At 58.1% G+C, this 20843-nt stretch overlaps 1 protein-coding gene across 3 annotated transcripts in view; it reads right to left on the minus strand.

Moving 5' to 3' along the window:
* GDPD5 (glycerophosphodiester phosphodiesterase domain containing 5) overlaps positions 1 to 16388 on the minus strand; it is a 69992-nt gene extending 53604 nt beyond the window's left edge. For 2 of the 3 annotated variants that reach the window (XM_058663589.1, XM_058663590.1), the window contains exon 1: positions 15955 to 16388. The gene's annotated coding sequence lies outside the window, so the exon portion shown is untranslated. Of the gene's footprint in view, positions 1 to 15453; positions 15535 to 15954 lie in introns of all 3 variants that reach the window. The other variant, XM_058663592.1, reaches the window with a different exon arrangement.
* Between the last annotated feature and the right edge of the window lie 4455 nt (positions 16389 to 20843).

The raw sequence follows: 20843 nt of genomic DNA on the forward strand, positions 1-20843 counted from the left end.
TCTGGAAAGTGAGCCAGCAGGTGTGAGCTCACTCTCAATCTCTCTCTCTCAATCTCTCTTCTCTCTTTTTCTTTCCCTCCCTCCCTCTCTCTCTCTCCCTCCCTCTTAAATAAATAAAATTTTAACAAGAGTAGTTGCCAGGGGAAACAGGGAGAAGCTGTGAATAGGCATGGGGTTAACCCCTAGTTCCACAAGCCAACAGAGGGAGATCCTTCGTCCTTCCACAACAGCGTGGATGCAGCTACCACGACAACGCACACGCTTCAAGTGGCCAGGTTCGTTAGGAGCTTTTTCACACAAAAAATAAACATTTAGAAGTGCTCGCACTCTTCGGGTAGAGAGGAGGAAGATAGGCAGAGGGGGAGGGGGCCATGGTCCAGGAAGGTGGCACAGAAGAGGGAGCACTCTCACTGAGCAGGATTTAGAGCCAGCACTATGGGCTTGGGGTGCTACACAAGGGAAGCTTAGAACACAGGCTCCTGCCAATGGTGTGGAAGGACTAGAGAGCACCTGAACACCTGCTGAGTGCTCCCGAGGCCTCCTGCTGAGTGCTGCCGAGGCCGCCCGCTGAGTGCTCCCAAGGCTGCCTGCTGTGTGCCTCTGTCCTTCTGGGGCCACAGTCTTCCCATCTGCACACGTACCAGGGTGAGCTAGGCATCCTGCCAATGCCCACATGTGGAAGAATCCTGGCAGCAGGGATCAGAGCCCTTCCTGATCAAAGCACCAAGAATCACTGCTTTGGGTTCTTGTGCCAGGCAGTCTCCGCCCATTTTGCAGAAGGAGAAGCTGAGACCCAAGCAGATCTGACTTAAATCAAACTCAGCAGACACAGTTTATGTACCTGCTATGTTGTGATTGGGCCACAATCCCTCCCCACTGCCATGCCTCCTGTTCTGTGTTGCCCACACAAGCATGAGCCCCTACAGCCAGGGACACGGCACCTCTGTGCCCAGGCTCCCTCTGAGAAAACTGGCTCTCACTTGTTTCTTTACCACAGGAAAAGGGATGGGTCAGCTCTTGTTCTGGCACCAGCTGCCAAGCATGAGCTGGGGGCTCCCACAGGACGAGGATCCCTCCCTCACAGCCCTGGAGAGGGGTTGTTAGAGGCCAGGGGATACAAACTCAAGTCCAGACCCTGGCACACTGTAGGTGCTCAAAGCATGGTCAAGCACTGCGGGTTCCCTCTTTTCTGACCTGGCTGTTTTCATCTATCAGTTTGTTCCTCTGGAAGGCCAGCTAGTGTGTTTCTCTGCATGCTTCCCAGAAGGCAAGCTCCCCCAGGAAAGCAGGAAGGCGGGGTGGCTCCACTGCCCCGAGGAGGGAAGAGGAGGGCCCTGTCTGATGCGCAAGGGAAAAGTCACCATTGCCTGAAAGGAGAGAGTGACTAGGGAGCCTGGTGGCTGCTCTGGCACCCCTCACCCCCCTCTGCCCTGGTAGAGACTCAGGGCAGCCCTGGAGCCTGCTTAATAAGCTCCTCGGGGCCTAGCCGCGAGGCTTGCTCTGATCAGGCTGTTACTAAGCCGGCACAAAGCCTGCTATACTTGACTGAGCAGGGGCTACCTTCTTTCCAGCTGCCCCTCACTTACCAGCCTCAGGCATGGTTATGCCGCTTACAGGGTATGTGTATGGGGGAGGTACAGTACCCAAGGGCCCCAGGAGGGTCACACAAGAGCCCCCACATCCCGAAGATCTCATAAGCCAGTGTTTCCAAGATCGGAGATCAAACAGGGTACCAAAAGACTAGGGGGCATGGGAGGCTGATCAAGACTTGACCAATCACAGTGCAGGTCCCAAGTGGCCTCTGAGGGGCAGAGTCTGGGCCAGCTGTGTCCTGGCCCTGGGGTGCCCCCAGCAGGGGAGTGACACAGACTAGGGGGACTCAATACCGAGGTTCTCCACCCACACCACCCCCAGCCTGATGTGGAATTTCTGGGCACTGCAGGAGAAAGGAAGTGGGAGGAGTCAAAGCTGCCAGCAAGTCTCCCTGCCAGACACAGCTGGGCAAGGTGTCCACAGTCAGGGTCGGCTGTGCCATCGAGGTCTGCTGCACCGTCAGGGATAGCACTTGGCACAAATGCGCCCTGAGAGGTAGGGCGGCTGTTGGAGGTCCCGTGTTGGAAGAAACTGGAGGGAGAAGCCCAGGCCAGGCCACCTCACTGTGGGCTACAGCTGCCCAGAACTTCCTCTCCCAACATCCTCTTTCAGACGGGAAAATCAAGGCCTAGCGAGAGAAGGCCACGGATTCAAGGTCACGAGGGGAATTAGTGGCTGAGCTGCCCTGGCTTCCTTCCACCTGTCTGAGAGCAGGGCTCAGCTGTCCCCAGCTCCTGCAGCCCTGACACAGTGACCGTGCCACCAGTCATCTGAGGGCCAAGCCAAACTTAAGGTGGGGGGAGGGGACAGAGTCACAGTCTCGCTGCCAAGGCTGGCCAGCTGGGCATGCACATGGCCTGGCGAGGGCTGCCCTAGGGGACACTCAGAGGTTAACTGAGCAGCTGTCCCACTAAGGAGAGCAAACGCAGTCCTACTCGGCCCCACATCACAGAGCCTGTCCGTCACTGACACAGAATGTGGCCTCAGCTCCTGAGCCCTGGGCCTGCACCCATCACTTACGGCTGCTGCACTTCCTCACCAGCACCTCCAGCAAAGCCTGGGAGGCCCAGGGATTTGCCCAGCTACCTCAGGACCTGCCCCAAATTCCACAGCCAAGGTCAGCTGATCACTTCCAGGAGCTTCACAGAAATGTCCTCTTGACTGCTTGCAGCCCATGTATCGTGCCCTCCCAACCAGCCCACTTCTCTGCTCTGACCCAGGAAGTGGATCTTCCTATGCCCCAGTGGCTTGCTGTGTAACCAGCACCCTCCTGGGCATGTCACCTGCTGGGCTACATGACATAGCTCCATGTCAGCCATGGCAGGTGGGCCTCAAGAGCAGAATCTTACAGATAGGGCCTGGAGAAGGTCAAGTCACAGAGGTGGGGCTAGGGCAGGAATCCGGGGATGTGCCTGCTGGGCCTTTTGGAGACTGGAGTCAAGGACCTGTTCAACTGGATTGCTCTTCAAGGACAAGCTTGCTAAATGTCACTGTCCTGCTACACACTCCATCCCTGTCTGTCATTCCTCCCACCAGCAGCCAACCCATGCACAGGGAGCCTCTGCAAGGCCTTGGGGGTGTCAGCCTTGCCAGCTGCTGTCCCTGCACCCAGCCTGGTGGGGCCAGGACATCATCTGGGAGCTGCCCAGGAATTGGAGCATGGTGGGTGGGGCATCCCTTAGAACACCAGGAAAGATGCTGTCCTTATGTAGGGTGGCTTTACTCCAGCACCTACTCTGGGTGGCAGGCGGGCCATGGGACATCACGGGACAGCAGAGGGGAAGGTGCTGGGATTAGCATCTTGCTCTGCCCTGCAGGCCCTGTGTCCAGCAGCTCCAAGTACCTACTGCCTTGCCAGCCACCCAGGGATCCAGGACAGAGTGCCCTGTCCATGAACTAGCCCGGTTGGACCCAGACTGTGAGATGGAGAGACTAGTTGGGGAAATGGGCTACAGAGCCCCTGCCCCAGGCACCTCATCTTCCCTAGCGAAAGGGGAGGGGGTAGTCTCCAGCCCCTGGGCTCAGCAGGCAGGAAGGTCAGCATCTCCTCCCTCCTATGAGGTCCTGGGCTGTATGTGCTATATGTATGATGCACCAGCCACCTGCTGCAGCCTGGAGAAATTGCACCCAGGAGGAGAAGCCTGCAGCCGACCACACAGAGTAGCACTGGAAACAGGGCGAGTGGATAGAGAACTGGGGAAGCAGAGCAACTGAACAAATAAATATCATCTGTGACAAGAACTGCATGCCCCCGTGTCCAGGTCAGTCCGCGTACAAGGCACTCCCACACCCCATCTCACTGCATCTTCACCAATGCTTCATGCGTGTCCATCACAAGAGAGGGAGCCAGACCCAGAGGCCGAGCAACCCGCCTGGGACACACTGCACGCTTTCCTAAGTTGTGCACGCTGTGGCATGCTTGGATCCCCAAACCCCAGCCTTGCTGGACTCCCCTCTCCCACTTTCCTCCTGTCTCCCCCAACAACCTGAATCAGGGCCAAGGCCTAGGAAGAGCCAGTGGCAAGGACTCTTAGGCGGCATTTGCTCAGCAAGCTTTTGGATTCTCAGGGCCCTCACTGCCTCCCCACCCCCAACCACCACCAAGGGAGACCCAGAAGAAACTCCTGGCTCTTGGCTTTAACCTGGGCCAGCTCCAGCTTTTGTGACTATTAGGGAAGTGAATCAGTGAATAGATCTCTTACTCTTTCCTTCTCTCTCCATAAACATGTCTTTCAAATAAAAATAAATACATCTTTTTTAAATTCATTTATTTTTATCGGAAGGCAGATTTACAGAAAAGGAGAAGCAAAGATCTTCCATCCACTGGTTCACTTCCCAGGTGACTGCAATGGCTGAAGCTGACCAATCTGAAGCCAGAAGCCAGGATCCTCTTCCAGGTCTCCCACATTATTGCAGGGTCCTAAGGCTTTGGGCCATCCTCTATTGTCTTCCCAGGTCACAAGCAGGGAGGTGGATGGGAATTGGAGCAGCCAGGATCAAACTGGTGCCCATATGGGATCTTGGCACTTACAAGGGGAGGGTTAGCAAATTAAGCTATTGCACCAGTCCCAATACATCTTTAAACAAAATAACCAAATAAAAAAACTTCAGTGGGCCTGGGGAGGGCTAAGTCTCTGGGGCTTTGATTTGGCATTTCCCGGCACACAACAGATGCCTGAGACATCTACATTTGGTAGATGAAAGAGCAGAAATACCCACACTCTCCCCTGGCCCAGGTGTCTGAAGCTATGCCACAGTCATAAAGTGTTTCCTGGGGGTCACACAGTACTCCAGATGCGTTCTCAAAAACAATCAACTGGTCCTGGGCTAAGACATTGGTTCCCAGCTAAAGCCTCTATGGGCAGGACAGCCGAGAGAGGACTTGTTCTCAGCCCTGTCCCAGACCTGACTGCATCAGAGCAGTGCAGCTTGGGGAGCTGGCCACACACTGGTCACATGATCCCTTCAGAGATCCCTCATTCAAACCAACACACAAAAGGTCCCAAGAAGCCCTGCTCAGTGCTTCCTGAATCTGTGTACCCATGCACTCAAGTGCCTACCTCTATCCTCTGGAACCAGGGCTCTTTGAAGCATAGTTTGGGTAGTGGACACTGGATGTGGCCCTGGCCCACTGCAGGGGCAGGGAGGGTGTATCAAAGGGGGTTGGGGACTGGCACCAAGCTGAGGCCACCTCCTACCTATGTTACAGAGGCAGAACGTCTGACTCAGCGCCCCCTGTGGCAGTCCTTTGTGACGGCAGCAGAAAATGAAGGTGGCATCATTGTGTGGCTTGCACAGAAGCAGAGGAGGGAAAAGCTCCTGGCCCAGGGGGAGACCCGAGTGAGCTTCTAACCCAATTCTGTGCGCTCTGCTGGCCACTGGGTTGGGGACCTCCCCCTGCTTTGCTTCACTGTCCACAAAACAGGGACATCGCTGTTCTCAAGCTGTTGGGTAGCTTCGGTGCAGCAGTAATGCGAGCCGCGGCAGGTTATAAACGGCACCATCCTTTTCCAGCTCTCACCACATGCGTCCTAATTTCCCCTGTGCACTGCTGCGAGGGCGTGGCCATGCCATGACTGATCATGAACTACTGCAGCAGTCCTCAGTCAGGAAGGACAGGTGCACGGGTGGGTGGATGGGATTCCCAGCAAGGCAATGCTCACCAGAGGCCAGGTGAAGAGGTATGAATGAATAAATGTATGGATTCTAGTAAGGTCAACCGTCTCCCTGCTCAGTCCCCAACTTGTAGAAGCTGTATACAAAGTATGCACATGCACACACTGGAGGGGAGAGAGTGGTGCCAGGCTGCCAAAGGCTGTGGGGCAACAGACTGCAAGCACTGGATGGGAAGAGCCAGAAACCGGAGTGGAACACGTGCAGCCACCCAGGGTCAATGGGTGCCGGGACTGAGGGGTGTCCACTTACCAGCGCACAGCCCCTCCCTGCAAGGGGACCATGTGGGGCTGCGCTGGGCTCTCCCACCCTCTTCTCAAGGGCTCCCACCCAGAGCTCTCAGAACTGGGTATACAGGTGACAGGAGCAGAAGGAAGCCTTCAGGGTGTGACACAAGCCAGAGCTGCCTGGGGAAAATGCTACTTCTATTTTACACCACCTCATCAACATGCTCTTGCACAGGACAAACCAATTAAAGAGCCTCTGTGTGTGCCCTGCCAGGGGACACAGGCTGGCCACAGACAGCAGATTGCAAGGGAAGGTTCTGGATCAAAGAGGTATCAGGTCACTTGAGGATAGAGAGGGACAAACAGGAAGTCTAGGGGAACAAGCTAAATCACTGTATGACCTCAGGCAAGTTGCCTTCCATCCCTGAGCCTCCAGGGTCCCATCCACAAGGTGGGCCTGATAAATCATAAATATGATGCGTCATCAGGCACTGCCCGGCATGACCGGCATCCCCTTGCCTGATGTCACAGCCAGCCAGAGAAGTGTCACTATCGATTGGCTGTTGGGAAGTTTGTCCCTTTCACAGCTGAGCAAACTGGGGCTCTGCTGGTTACTAACCTGCCTGAAGGCAGAGGCTTGGTGGGAGGAGCATGCAAACGCAGGTCTGTCTTGCTTCCAGACCTCTCCTGCTCTGTCCTCCCAGAGACACTGAGGCCCTCTCCTTGCAGCCTACCTTGGGACCCGGGACCCGGTGCTCTTCAACGCCAAGCTCTCCTGTGGCCACGGCAATGAGAACCAAGCCTTGGTTCCTCTAAGTGCTGAGGTTCACAAGGGCCTAGGGAACTGGCCGCAGCCCACAGCTCCTGCACCATGACCCCAGTCCCAGGAGCCCCAGCAGACCCCTCAGTCTACAGATGCCTGTGGGGTCCTCTCCCAGACCAGAGGGGCATCTGGCTCATGCCCCATTGCTGACCTAGAGGGCAGCCTTGCCCAGGGGCCATGGGATCCCCCTCCAGGGTTCTCAGTGTTCCACATCCAGCGGCTGCAGGGTCTTGGGCCAGGCCCTGAACTTCTCAGAGGTTTCCCACCCTCTCCAAACCAGCTCACAGCAGATGTGATGGGTGAAAAGGTCTCCTCCTAGACCTGGCTCAACCATGAGAACAGACCTCATTGGATAAGTCCAAGCGCTTCAGGCTCTCCCAAGTCTTGGTCAGCAGAGGCGGATGCTACCTGGTCCTAGTAACCTCAATCTGACCTTGAACTCAACTCTTGGCCTTGGAAGCCCAGGTCTAATGAGTGCACTCAGCTCCTGCCTCCAGCTGCCACCGGCAGGGCCCTGAGCTGTGGCTTCCCAGGCTGGCTAGAGTCCCAGCAAGGGAGGGAGAGGAAGAGCAGGGTCCTCAGACACCCCCTCAGAGGCTCACTGCAGCACAGGGTGGTTCCCTGGCTCCAGGCCACACAGCACAGGACTGGGTGGGGAGGTGCCAGGACCCAAACCTTCCAGGCATGGCATAGGAACCCCCTCCACTGTCCTAGAATCACTCTCCTGGAACACAGAGGGAGAGGAGTGTCAGTAGGTAGGAAGAAGGCACCTCCACTGCCACCCTGCCTTGGGCCACCAAGTCCCACGGTGAAAATCACAATTGCTCCCATCCCCAATTTATTCCAAATGTAACACAACAGACTCCAGCTAGCCACAAGGAAGAACTTCCAGAAAGGGCACTCAGAATGGACAGCACACGGAGCAGAATCTGGGCATCCCTAAAATTCAGGATGCTGCATTGCATCATTATATTACCTTGCAAACAGCCCGGAAGGTAAGCGTCTCCACTCTCACACCATGGATGAGTGATCAAGGCTCAGAGAGGCTGGGTGCTTTCCCTGGTGCCTTTGCAGTTCTGCTCAGAGGCAGAGCTGGAGCTCTGGGGCCTGGGCTCCCACACTGAGACCTACATACCTCCCTCCTCAGGAAGCCTCCAGGGTTTGAAGGCTCCCCCTCACCACACGGGCATCTCCCTGCCTGGCCTTCAGGGACCAGGTGGGGAGTACTGGGGAGGCCAGGGGAACCTCCAGGGTAGGGACGGCTTATATGCACTAGCAGCTAGTTGGAGAGGACTTGGCATGATAGGCCTGCCCAGCCATGTACCCACAGACACCACCCCTTGGGGGCCCCAGGGACTTCCCACGCAAAGTGGCCCAACTCTGCTCTTTGATTTGTTCTTGCTCCTGCCCTCTCTGTGGTTCAGTCCCAGCTCTTGCAGCAAGAGGCGCTCTGCTCCCTACTTACCAGGGTTCCCTTGCCCTCCCTACCCTGGGGCCCTGGTCTGACCAGTCCCCAACTCCCCTTCGCCAGCCTGTTCCAGAGAGGAGAAGCTGTCTTGGGCCCAAGGTTGCTCCAGAAACAGCAACACTGACCCAGCTCTGTGGAGGATGTACCGAGCAGCCATCCCAGCGTTACCGGGCCCAAGCTCCCCTGACACCAGCTGACCTTCGCCTCACCCAGAGTTAAGGCTTCCCTCTGGCAAGGTCACCCTGGAAACCAAAGGCAGCCCGGTGGGGGGAGGAGGCAAAGATGGCTATCCTGAGGGACTGGGTAATGGGAGTATTTCAGGTCCTCTCTGGAGTGAGACAGCAGGGTTAGTAAGGGGGTCCTTAAACTGTGTGTCAGGGAGCCCATAAGTAGGGACTCCATGCTGCCCTCTGCTCCCTGCCTACGCCCCAGGGCTGGCCTCAGGGTAAGACACTGGGCTCAGCAGGCTCTCCCAAAAGGGACCCAGGAACAGGGCTGGCGGTGGGAGGAAAGAGGATAGAGATGTACCCTCTGCTGGGTATCCCTGCAGCTGCCCACTTCTTCCACTGCCAGCCTTGGGAGCCGTGCTATCCAGCCACCACCCCACCTCAAGCTGACCTGTACCCTCTACCCTCTCTCTGGCTGTGCCAGGGCACAAAAGACCCCACACTGCCCTATCCCAGTAACCCACATAGCCTCTGTATAACACACCAACAGAAGCTTCCAGAACAACCCTCTGAAGGGATACACAGGATCGACTGGGCAGGCCTCTGCTGGGGCCTGGCCAGAGTCAGGGAGCAGAGGAGCAACTGGGATGTGCAGAGCAGTGGGTGGGTGGGGCAGTGGGTGGGTGGGGCAGAGTTCAGCTCTCCAGGGTCGCACTCATGGGCACTGAGCATACCACATCAGGTTCATGCAGCCCAGGCAGACCAAGTCCAGCCGACCCATGCATGGGAGAGGAAGCAGCAGGTGTTCGGAATGGTAGAATGACCTGCACAAGGTCCCATCACTCCCCAGCAACAATGCCAGGACCCAGACCCAAATTCTCCTGTGAAATAACCATATCAGCCTGACTCCCAGCAGAGGTGATCAACTTCAGCCGGGTCAGCTAGGGGTGAAGGCCCACCCAAGGGCCTCGGTGCCAACCCCTACCCTGTACCCTGGCCCTACCCTAGGTTAACAGAGAGCAAACCTTCCAACTTCTCCAGGTGCAGGGTGATGCGACTGGGTGTCTGAGTTGGAAAAACAAGCTGCTTCAAACAAAGCCTCATTGTGCAGGAGGCTGCGGCTGGCCACTACCTCCAAACAGAACCCTCTCGCTCACTCTCTAGCTTGCTCACTTGCTGCCTGGTTTTAGCCTTTAGGAAGTAGGATCTCAGACTGCAAGCTGGCTGTCCCCTCCCCCAGCAAGCCAACCAGCCAGCATCCCAGAGGTCTGGCTTTAGGTGGCTGGGGCGGGGAGGCCTAAGCTCTTGAGTCCAGCCCAGCCCAGCCACTGCACACCCACCACAATGTCAGGCCCTGCATTCTCCATGCACGGTGGTGCTTTAGGTGGAGGTGGCTGTGCATCCCATTTTTCAGATGAGGAAAGCAAGGCTCAGAGTTGACAGCCAAGCAGGGAGCAAAGGAGTGTTGGCACCACGGGGTGGTCTGCTTGCAAGGTTGGTTCATTCCTCCAGACAGAGGAGCCACAGTAGAGTAATGAGCTTCTGGCCCTAATGGTGTGCAAGGGTACTGCAGTGGGTGGCAAGCTTGAACCAGAAATGCCCTGGGAGGCTGGACAGACTGCCGACGCCTGGAGCTGGCCTCAACAGTGATGGGGTGGGGCTGGGCAGGGTTTCTCAGCCACCCAGATGATTGCCCTGTGCAGTCAGCCAAGGGTGAAAGCCATGGGCCTGGGTGTCCCCTGCTGTCCTTCCTGCCCCAGGCATTCCCTAACCCACACCTCTTCCAGACAGATCTGCATTTGCTCCCTGGGGAACACCCCACCTTCTGACAGGATTGGGATGCCAGCAAAACCCTCAAGCTGCCAGCTACAAAGAGGAGCCCTTTGTGGGGTCCTGGCTCCCTCCAGACGGGCAGGGAGAGGGGAGGTCACAGGCTGGGGGGAACTTGTTCTCTGAGCTTTCCAGGCCAGACAGTGAGATGAGGCCGCCCAAGGCTAACCAGTTGTAGGTTGAGTGCTGAAGACCCCACACCTACGGGCGTGCCTAGGGCACATGAAGACACAAGAAGGCAGAACAGGCCTGCGGACTGGGCAGATTTACAACCAGGCCTGGTGAGAGCTGGGTCTCCTGCAGTCATGGCTCACGCTTTTCCCCCAAACCCTTGCACCTGCTCATGCCCTCCAAGCTGAATGTCACATGTGGTGAAGACAGAAAAGCTTGAAGAAGCAGCAGTGCTGGGGGGTGAGCCTAGCTTCCCCATCGCTGGCTACTTTGGGGACTCACTGACTGATCCCAGTGGTCCCAACTCAGTGGACACATGCTGTTGGAGCGCCCACCTCCGGCAAGCCTTCTCTGACTCTCTGCTCACCCTGGCTTTCCTTGTCACACCCTGTGTTGTCGCAGCCTCTAGGCCCTCCCATCCCTACACCAGGCTGTCCATTCCCTTGCTCCGCGTGGCAGCCGCCCTTGGCCTGGGATTTGTTCCAAGCACCTGTTCTCTCTCGGCCTCTCCACTAAGGTGCTGGAGATAGTGGATGACAGCAGCTCACACACCTCCTGAGCCGACATCTTTCCCAGTACTTTACAAGCCTAATCTACTTAATCCTCACCACTGCCCTAGGCAGCAGGTTCTAGAATGATCCCCCTTTGACAGATGGGGTAACAGACCCTGAGAGGGCAAACCCAGCCACTTGTACTTTACCCTAGGCTACCAGCCACGGCTATCATGGTGACTGACCAGGTCACACAATTGGTATGTCCTGCATCTGTGTGTTCACTCGTTTGAGGTTGGTCTTCTCCACAGACGAGAACCACCAATCGCATACACATGTGTGTATATACATGTGCGTGCGTGCGCATCAGAGCAGTGGATGGAAGTGGATGAGCATGCCTCTATAGAAGGGAGGACTCACACAACATTGCCCAACAACCTGCTCGCTGAATCCCTAGGCTGCTGCCCTCGGTCATGGGGACTGAGAAGCAAAATGCAGGTCTCGGGCTCCCTCCCAGTCCCTCAGCTGCCAGCTCACACACCGCTGCTCCCTGGAGGAGCAGGCAACCACGGCCCCATCCGACACAGGCAAGGGAAGCCCTGCTCACCACCATTCATCACTGGACTCCTTCACCAGCTCGGCTGAGTCGCCCCTTCACGAGGTCATCAAGGGGATGGGATGCACACTGTTCCTAATACCCATCCCCTCGGCTCATTAAACCTGAACAGCAGCAAGGAAAGCAGAAGTGCAAGAGTCGAGCCCTGGTCCCACAGGCATCTGGCTCAGGGGCTGCTACCTTGTGCCAGGCACTCAAGGCACAGGAAGATCAGGGGCCACAGCATGCAGTTCTGACTAGCAAGCCAGACTACCATCCGTGAGCAGGGGTCATCGAGGGGAGACCTCGATTCTACCTGCTTGGGGGAAGTCCTGGGCAGTGTTAGAAGAAGGAGGCATCTTTGGACCTAGTAATTCCCAGCAAGAGAAAGGGCATGCTTAGGCCACCAAGCTCTGGTGCCCAGGTGCCCTTGTTATTGCCTGGAGGGGGGCAAAGGGAGGAAAAGCCGGCTGCCCTGCCAATGACCCCCCTCTGGGGCTGGGCCGGCCTGCCCCTCTAGTCCTGCCAACCGGGTCTGGCACAGCCAGCACCCAATCACAGGGTTGCCCCTGCCTCGCTAATGACCATGCTGCCTGCAGCCCAGGTCACCACCCTTCTTCTAGTGACCACAGGGCCTGCTGGCCCAGACGGCGGCCCCAGCCAAAAATCACAGCCGCTTGTCACACCACATCCGCTGACCCTGCTGCTGTGGTCTCCGGCCGCCTCCTGCCAGGGTCACCAAGGACACTGCAGAAAGCTGGAGCCTCAGGGCTCTTGCACAGCAGCCCGCTCAGCTCAGCCTACACGAGGGGCAGTCAGGACCACAGATGGGAGCCCATGGCACCAGGCCACAGAGCCAGCCAGCCAGCCAGCCAACACCATGCTTCTGCAAATGGCTCAGGGGCTGGGCTTTCTATATGCAAAGTCGTCTTTAATGGTGTTTGGGTCAAGTTGAGGAGATAGGATGTCTCCTAAAAAGCTGCCTAGCTGTCTAAACAGTCACAGACAGAAGCCCAGCTTTCCCATCTGCTTCCGGTTTTTCCCAAATGGGTGCCAGCCTTACTTCCCATTAAGGTTCCCACTGTCTATGTGATTTTCAGCAAAATAATGCACCTCTCTGAGTCCCCATTTGGGGAGTTGGGAGAGCAGCGTCTGTTGGAGTGTCCGGCTCCCAGACAGTCTCAACTATTGCTAATACAGAGTAGCATCACACAAGGAGGGGGGCCTGTTCTGGGTAGCAAGCCTGACTTGTTATCATTCAAGGTTAAAGATTCAGAAGGGGCATGAGCAGAGGAGTAGGTGATCCAGGAAAGTCACTGGGAGAACTAATGAACCAAGCTGGGCCTTGCCCAGATAGCACAGGGACAACTGCTCTGATGAGTGGGAACCTGTCAGCCACGGAGTGGCAGTTAGCTCTTCTGTGCGGAGGGGACAGTGTTGAGCAGAGTGTAGCCCAGAGCTCTTGCAACGCAGCTCAGTGGGCCAGGCCTGTCCTGGATGCCACAAGTAGGGGCTCAGGGAGCCAAAGAAGGCTCTACTGGGGTTCCATGATGTGTGCTGAACCATGAGTTTGCTCACAACCTCACACCCAGTTCTCTGTTCCCTATACCGGCCACAGCATGCCAAGGTGTACAGCTGGCCTGGCCCATGGCTCAGGTTGATGGTAAGGCAGCCCTCTCCACACCGAGGACCCATCATGCTCTGTGTGTGTGTGTGTGACACATGTGACCTCGCCATCTCCCATCGCCACCCTGAGGAGTTTTATGGCCCTCATCTCATAGAGGAAGACACAGAAACCTGGATGGGGTTGGGATGGGGAATCTCCCAGGTAAGCAGATGGTATAGCCAGGGTCCAACCCATGGATGGGGCAGGAAGGGGCCCTGTTCTCTACAAGCAGCCTTCAGCTCCAGTCCAGACCCTCCTGCTCCTCCCCTTCAGTTACTGCAGCCTCCCCCGTGGCACCAGAGGCCGACAGCTTGATCCCATCTCAACTGGCTGGGGTTGATAACAGGTCACTCTCCTGTCAGTCTGCCCTCCCCAGATAAGAACACCCCATGGCCAAGGCTACTCACAGCAAGACAGGAGCCACGGACACTGATGGGTTCAGAAGCTCAGCTGGCCACAGAGCTATCCCAGGAAGGGGAGTCATAAATGATTCATCATTCCTTTGTGCCTCCAGGGGCTAACCATGGGCCAGGGGGACTAGACACCAGCATCCCCCAGCAGGAAGCCAGTGGGTGAAGGGTAAGTGGCAGGTGTCAGAACAAGAGCTCCTTACCAATGGTTTCAGGTGGCTTCTAGAAGGCTATAAAATTAGGAGATTGGGCGGGGGGAGTGGTAGTTAAGGGGAGCTGACCCCCAGAGGAGTCAGCAACAGCCACTTGCATCCAAATCCAAGGCAAGTCTGAGTGTTTACCCCAGCTTCCTGGTCAGAACTCAAGCATCCTCTCCCTCGGAGGGAAGGCCATGGGTATTTGGCCAGGCTCTGTGTATACGCATCTCATTTAATCCCCTGCAGACCCGGGAAAGCAGGTACTCATTCTAATTATAGAGAAGCAGCCAGGCAGGGCTCAAGGAGGGAGCTCCTTGGGGCTGGCGGGGGAGGAGCAGAGACGCCTGCCCACCTGGTTCAACTTAACCTTGGCCTCACCAGTTGTGGGGGCTCCAGGCTGCTGCTTAGCCCATCGAGCCAACTTCTAGGCCACCTGGCATGTAAACCAGCACGCAAACCACTCCCAAAGCAAATCCAAAGGCCCTGGGGTAGGTGGGTTGCACCTTGTTGGGCATCAGTTTTCCACATAAGATAGCCATGAATACCTAGCCCAGCCTTGGCGAGCACAGCCAGCTCTCAGCACTGGCCAGCCTGCCCTGTGCACTCACCCCATTAGCTGAGCCTGCCCTGACCCCATTTTGACAGGTAAGGCTTAGAGTCGCACAGGGATGCCAGGGGGACAGCCCCAGCCCTGTTCTGTCACACTCGCTCACTCCAGGTTCCAGGTTTTTCCCACCTGGAAATGAGATCACAGGTGGGAAGCTAGTTCATCAAAGAGGAGCTTTGTTCTGCCGTGGGATTATTAGGAGCATTTAACCTCAGATCAAGGACGGGGAGCGGGAAGGCCAAGCCCCCAGGTCTTCTCTTGTTGGCTTTCCCACCCCTCCCCCACCATGCCAGGGACTGGCAGCCTTCAGCTGACCACTCTGCTCCCCCTTCCCCAGGAGCTTTCCAGGTGGCTTCCCCTTGACCCCAGGAAGCCCGGTACAAATGGAGCTAATGCGTCCTAGCCAAGGCCACAGAAACCAGACCAAGGCCACAACTCTATCCCTTCCTGCTCAGAGCAGCTACAGCACACCATAGGGCTCTTCCACAACACCCCTTCTCCCAGAACAAGCTCCTGGAGGCAGAAGCAGGACTCCTGCTGGGAAGCAAGACACCTGGTACTGTGCCTCCACCCCCCCCCCCCCCAGCCTGAAGAGCACCCAACCAGCCCTGAGGCCAGAGTAAAGGCAGCTAGGTTCTGCCCAAGGGGTGACTGGGGTCAGCCCTCCCATCTGGGCCACAGGCCCAAGCACCCAGCACGCAGATTCTCAGAGCAGCCTTGTGCAGGGTCGTCCCCATGTCACACCAGCCACTCCTTAAGAAGCTACCTGGAGGTGGGGGGGCGGTGTGGACACCCTGAGGGATGTTCATTTCTTCAACCTACTTCTGGCCCCACCACTCCTGGCTCTGGGACCTGTGGCAGGTGGTGCTCCTCCAGGTATCGCCGCCTCAGCAGCCTCACCAGCAAAGTGAAGCAGGCAAACGCCGGGGCCACATCTCCTGCAACTTCGCCTGGCTCCAATGTGGGGACCTCTACAGGGAAAATCCCCACAGACAGGCAGGCAGTGTCCCAGGTCCCTCCAATGGTCTTACAGACCTGGAGCACAGCATCCAGGACCCAGGGATAGCTGCTCTCCTTCCTGAGCGCACCTCTGCCCTCCACGCTGGGTGGCCTTTCCTGGGAAGTAGGAGTGGGGGGCAGGAAAAGCTCCAGTCGGAATGGGCGGGGGGGGGGTGCTCCTGCTGGCCGCCCAGCCCTCTCGCTACCAGCCCCTTAATCTTGGCTTCCTTTCTTCACTCTCCTTCCCAAATTCCAGCTCCCCTCCTCCCCCAGTGAAGACAACAGGATTACTCCGTCCGCCAGCCTCGGTTTCCCCATCTGTCAATGCCCACACGATACACGGGGAGATGCGCAGGGCGGGGCGCGGACCTGCACACAAAAGGCGCTCAATAAGTGCCTGTTTTCTCCCGCTCCCTCGGAGTCGGTTCCAGCAGCCCCCACTCCGTGCCTCCTGCACGCCCTCAGCTGGCCCCGGCGCTGCGGCCACGGGGTCGGGAGCTGCTTCTGCCCCGTGCCCGGCATCCTGGGTTCTCTCACCTGCAGCCTAGGTTCTCGTCGGGACCCAAGAAGCCGGGGTTCTCCTCCAGGCAAGCGCTGAATCCCGAGTCCAGGACAGGAGGAAGGCGGCGGCTCTCAGCACCAGTACGGGGGTTCAGTCCGACCGTGCTGCTCTTGGGGGCCCCTCCTAGGGCGCTGGGCTCATGGCCCGGGGTTTGCCGGGCGCTCCAAGTCCGAAGCGTTTGGTTGGAGGCAGCTGAAAGGTCGGGTCCAGGCGTCCTTAGGCCTGGAGCGGGGCGTCCGGGCTCCCTGGAGCCCAGGTCCGGTGCCACCTTGCGCTAAACCAGGGGCGCAGGGCTGGGGGCTCCGACCCACAGAGCGAGGAAGGCTGCCGAGCAGCCCGCAGCCGCCGAGCCGTATGCTGAAGCCAAGAGCGTCCTGCCCGCCCCGGGCGTCGTGGCTACACGCACGGGCTCGGAACCCGGGGCTGGGCTGGGCAGGGCAGGGCAGGCGCCGCCGGGGAGTCTTCCCAGGTCCGCTCGGCCACGCGGGGCGGACCCGGGAGCGCCGGCGGGCCAGCTCGGGAGCTCGGGCCGCGGCTGCACTTCCTCTTCCCCCCGCTCGCTCAGCCCCGCGCCGCAGCCGCTGTCATCCCCGCCGCGCACCCCCGCCCGCGCCGCAGCCCGAGCCGAGCCGAGGCGAGCCGAGGCAACCCCGCCCCGCGCCCGAGCAGTCGCCGGCGCAGCCCCGCCTGGACGGGGAGGAGCTCCCGCGAGGGCCAGCCCCCGGCAGGGGCCACCGGCTGGGCGGACGCGCGCCCGCTCCCCCTGCCCCGGGCCCCCGTGCGCTCCTGCAGCCGGGACCAATCAGAAAGGGGGCGAAGGGCGGGACTCTGAGGAACGTGGACTCCACCTTGGCAGGCGGGGTGGACAATGGAGGGGTGCGGTCGCTGGCTGGATAATGGCGGGGCTGGGGGACCCAGCTGGGGAGGGAGTCCACCTGAAGGCAGAGGGGTGGATTCCAGGGTGGAATCGGGGCGAACAGGACTGGTCTGTCTGGGATCAGGACCTGGGAGTGCCACGTGGAGGGGTGAAGGAGGAGCAGGGTTCCCAGAAAAAAGCAGCCGAGCGAGGCAGGGTAGGGGGCTGCGGGTGGGGGAGTCCCGGGTGGTAGGCCCCGACCTTGTGGCTTGGCAGCTGCGAACGCCCAGGACGCCAACGTGGAAGTTGACTGCTGTGAAATGTTCCGATTTCACGAAAGCAGTGAAAAATAAGTTTTTACAAATGAAATCTCGGATCCGTCTTGCACACTTCCCCCTCCTGGCGGAGGATCGTCAGTCAGGATTTTTTTTTTTCCCCTTTGAGGATGTGCAGTCAGGGCGGAGGTGTGCGAGGACCTCACGCTCTCACGCGCCTGGAAGCGAGTCGTGATGCACCTACCATGGGCTCTCGCCCTCGCAGGCCTGTCGCTGCGCCCGCGCGGGGTGTGTGGATGCGCCTTGAAGGTTGCCACGGAGGCGACGCGTGAGACACCAATTGGCCTGGAGAGCGACGGCCGGGGCGGCACAGTAGGGCGGCTTCGCTGTCAGCCTCACACCCTTCTGATGGGGCGCGTACCTCCTTCCACTGCTGGGATCCGTGCACACAGCAGGATGGCAGGGCAGTTAAAGAAATTCTTGGATTCTTGGAGGTCTCTCTCTCTCTCTCTCTCTCTCTCTCTCTCTCTCTCTCTCTCTCTCTCTCACACACACACACACACACACACACGCACCCCTGTCCCCACATGCCATTTTAGAGGTCTGGGTTAAGGCTCCAGTTTTTGTTCAGATTCCAGCTTCCTGCTTATATGCACTGTGGGAGGCAGCAAGTAACAGCTCCAGTCCTTGGGTTCCTGGGACTCAGCTGGAAGTTCTGGGTTGAGCTGCCGGTTCCTGGGTTGGGTACATTTTGGGGAGGAGGAGAGGGGAGGAGATTGAGTCAGCCACAGATCTCTGTGTCTGTTTCTCTCAGTCTCTGCTTTTCAGATAATTGAAAGAGAGTGACAGAGACAGAGCTATGCTGCTACCATCAGGGAAAGAGGGAGAGACTAGACAGGCCCCAGGCTTTAGAGGATGCTGGGAGGGGCATTGATGGTGTGGAGGACAGCATTGTGCAAGGGCATGGAGTCTGCAAGAAGCTCCAAGAGAAGAACTGAGGGTGAGGAGCCCTTCACCAGCGCTGTGATGCTGCAGGTAAAGCCTCCACCTGCCCTCGGACATCCCAATGGGGCATCTATTTGAGTTCTAACTGCTCCACCTACAAATCAACTCCTTGCTCATGGCCTGGGAAAAGCAGCACAAGATGGCCAAGTGTTTGGACCTCTGCCACTTCTACAGGAGACTCAGATAAAGTTCCTGGCTTCAGCCTGGCCTACACCTGGCTGCTACAGTCCATTTGGGGATTGAACAGTATATGGAAGATCTCTTTGCTCCCTCTCTGTCACTCTGCCTTTCAAATAAATAAATAAATCTGAAAAAAAAAAAAGTTCCTTCAGGAGTGGAAAGACAGTGCTTGCCTGGCTTGAGCCAGACAGTGGGGGGAAGGGTAGAGAGCTTGCTTTTGCTGATGAACCCAGGAAAGCGAGGTTAAGTGGAACCTGAGCGGACAGGGTTTGGGTCTTATGAGCTCCAAAGGCTGTCGAGGTGTCCAGGGATCCTGCTGAGGAGCAGCAGAAGGAGCTGAGGCTGGCACCTGAAAGAGCCCCAAGGCGGCTTGCCTGATCCAGAGACCCTGGCCCTGACCGTGCTGGTGAGGGCTCTTCCTAGGGCTGGGAGCCAGGTGGCTGAAGTCTAGACTGGAGGGTCGGAGGGGGATGGAGCGGGTGCCTTCCCCCCACCCCAGGCCCTGGTTGGTCCCAGGAAGCCGCCCTCCGCAGGGTTGCTGTGGCTTGAAGGTCACTGCTCCGATACACCTGCCTTACACCTTAAACTTGGCCATGGCCCTAGGGAGCCTTGTGCCTTCCCCAGCTATTCAGGACCTTCTGACGCTCCAGCTGCCAGCACCATCCAGGCCTGAGTGCCCAGCCTGGTGACCCATCCCCTACAACACTGCTCTGGGTCAGTGCCCTGGGCCTCTCCCTACATCTTTCCTTTCCCCTCTTGCTGCAGACTTCTCTGTGGGACACCTGCTGCTGGCCCTCTTCCCTCCTGGGCTCACTCTAGCATCCTTGCCAGGCCCAAGGGAAGAATCTTAGGGCCTGGTGATTACTGTGTGGGTACCATTGCATCCTCAGAGCCCGGCATACAGCAGCTGGTCAGAAAATTGATGTTGAATATCCCATCTTCTGCATCAAATGTTGCCTCCTCTGAGAAGTCCTCCTGAATGGCCCCTAGGCAGCCTGCCTTGGGTCTGTCTCCCTTGGCTTAACATGCTGTAATTCTTTAGGTCCAGGTCTAGTTCCCTCCCCCAACCACAGGGCTGGGAGCACCTTGCAGCCCCAGCAGCCAGCCCAGGGCCCAGCAGTGAGAGCCCAGCCGTGGGAGGTGAATGAATGAGGCGGTCCACTCCATTCTTTGCTGGGAGAGCCTCCTCGGCCAGAGGGTGAACAGAAGGTCAGGATGAAAGGCAGCTTTCAGAGCGGACCCTCTGAGACCCCTAAGGAATGCCCAAGGTCACCAGGAAGTGACAGCAAGCAGGTCATTGCAAATGCCCACATCTGCCCTCAGGCCGCCTTTCTAGACTGTGGCCTTCTGGTGGCTAGGGTGGGCCCCCAAGCCTGACAGGGACGTGGTCAGGGTGGTGCAGCCAGGAGGGCGATGGAAGGGTCAGAGACCCCTGCTCCCAGGCCTGGAGCTGACAGGAAGTGCATGCCTCTTCTGCCCAGTGCCCCCTCCTCTGCTCCTACCCACGATTGCATCAGCACCTAACTGCCCCCACCCTGCTTCCTGGTGACCCCTAAGGGCAGGGTTGCAGGCTGAGCACTGAGTCCCTGCGTTGTGCCTCACAGGTCTTCAGTACTTTAAGCTGTGCTGGGACCTTCAGCAGACATCCAATAATGGAACAAACAGCTCAGGACCCACCCTATGCCTCTTTCTCTCCCAGAGACCCCAACCCCAGGGCCTTTGCATGCAGCTGCGGGCTGTCAGAGGGCCCCCCAATGCAGGCAAGGTGACCTTGGGCTGGATCTCCAGGTTGTTAGGAGAGGCAGGGAGCATTGAATGCAAAGCCCAACTGCCCTGGGTGGACCTGGGCTTCTTAGGACCCTCCCCACTGCAGTGGCCTCACTCATCGAGCGAAGAGGTGCGGAGGGGGGGCACAGGGAGAAACTGAGGCTGCACAAGAGAACTGGAGGGTGGGCAGGGGCATGGTAGGTGGGTTGCATCCAAATTTTATCTTCTGGACTCAGGTGTACTTGGATGGGGAGAGTATGGGGGATGGTGGCTTGGCTTGGATGCAGCCCAGCTCCTCCCCACACATGCACATCCAGAGCTCCCCCGCTGCCTGTCCCACCTCCCCCAGCCTACTGGTACCCCCAGAGGTCCTGCACACAGCCTCAATCCATGTGCAGTGGGGCTGAAGGAGTGATGTCACTTCCATCCCAACACACTCAGGGCAGACTTCAGACCCAACTTCTTACCCAAAGAGGCCAAGTAGACACTTCCCCACACCCCAGGTGTCTGCACACCCAAGCAGGTACAGCTCTTCACGAGGTCCCAGCTGACAAGAGAGAGAGTGCTTGTGGAAAGAGAAGCCGAGGGAGCCTGGGGGTGGCCAAGTCTCTTGCCTGGCTGGAGAGCAGGAAGTTAGGGGGAGCATCCTGAGACACAAAGCTGTGGCCTGTCAGTGCCTCCCCTTGCTGGTGGGTCACAGTGCTGGCCCCTCCCAGGATGCAGCACCCCGGAGGCCTGGGAGCCATCAGGGAGAGCTGAGGCCCTGGCCATGGGTGGGGTT

Source organism: Ochotona princeps, chromosome 4, assembly GCF_030435755.1.
Source record: "Ochotona princeps isolate mOchPri1 chromosome 4, mOchPri1.hap1, whole genome shotgun sequence".
Taxonomy (NCBI): domain Eukaryota; kingdom Metazoa; phylum Chordata; class Mammalia; order Lagomorpha; family Ochotonidae; genus Ochotona; species Ochotona princeps.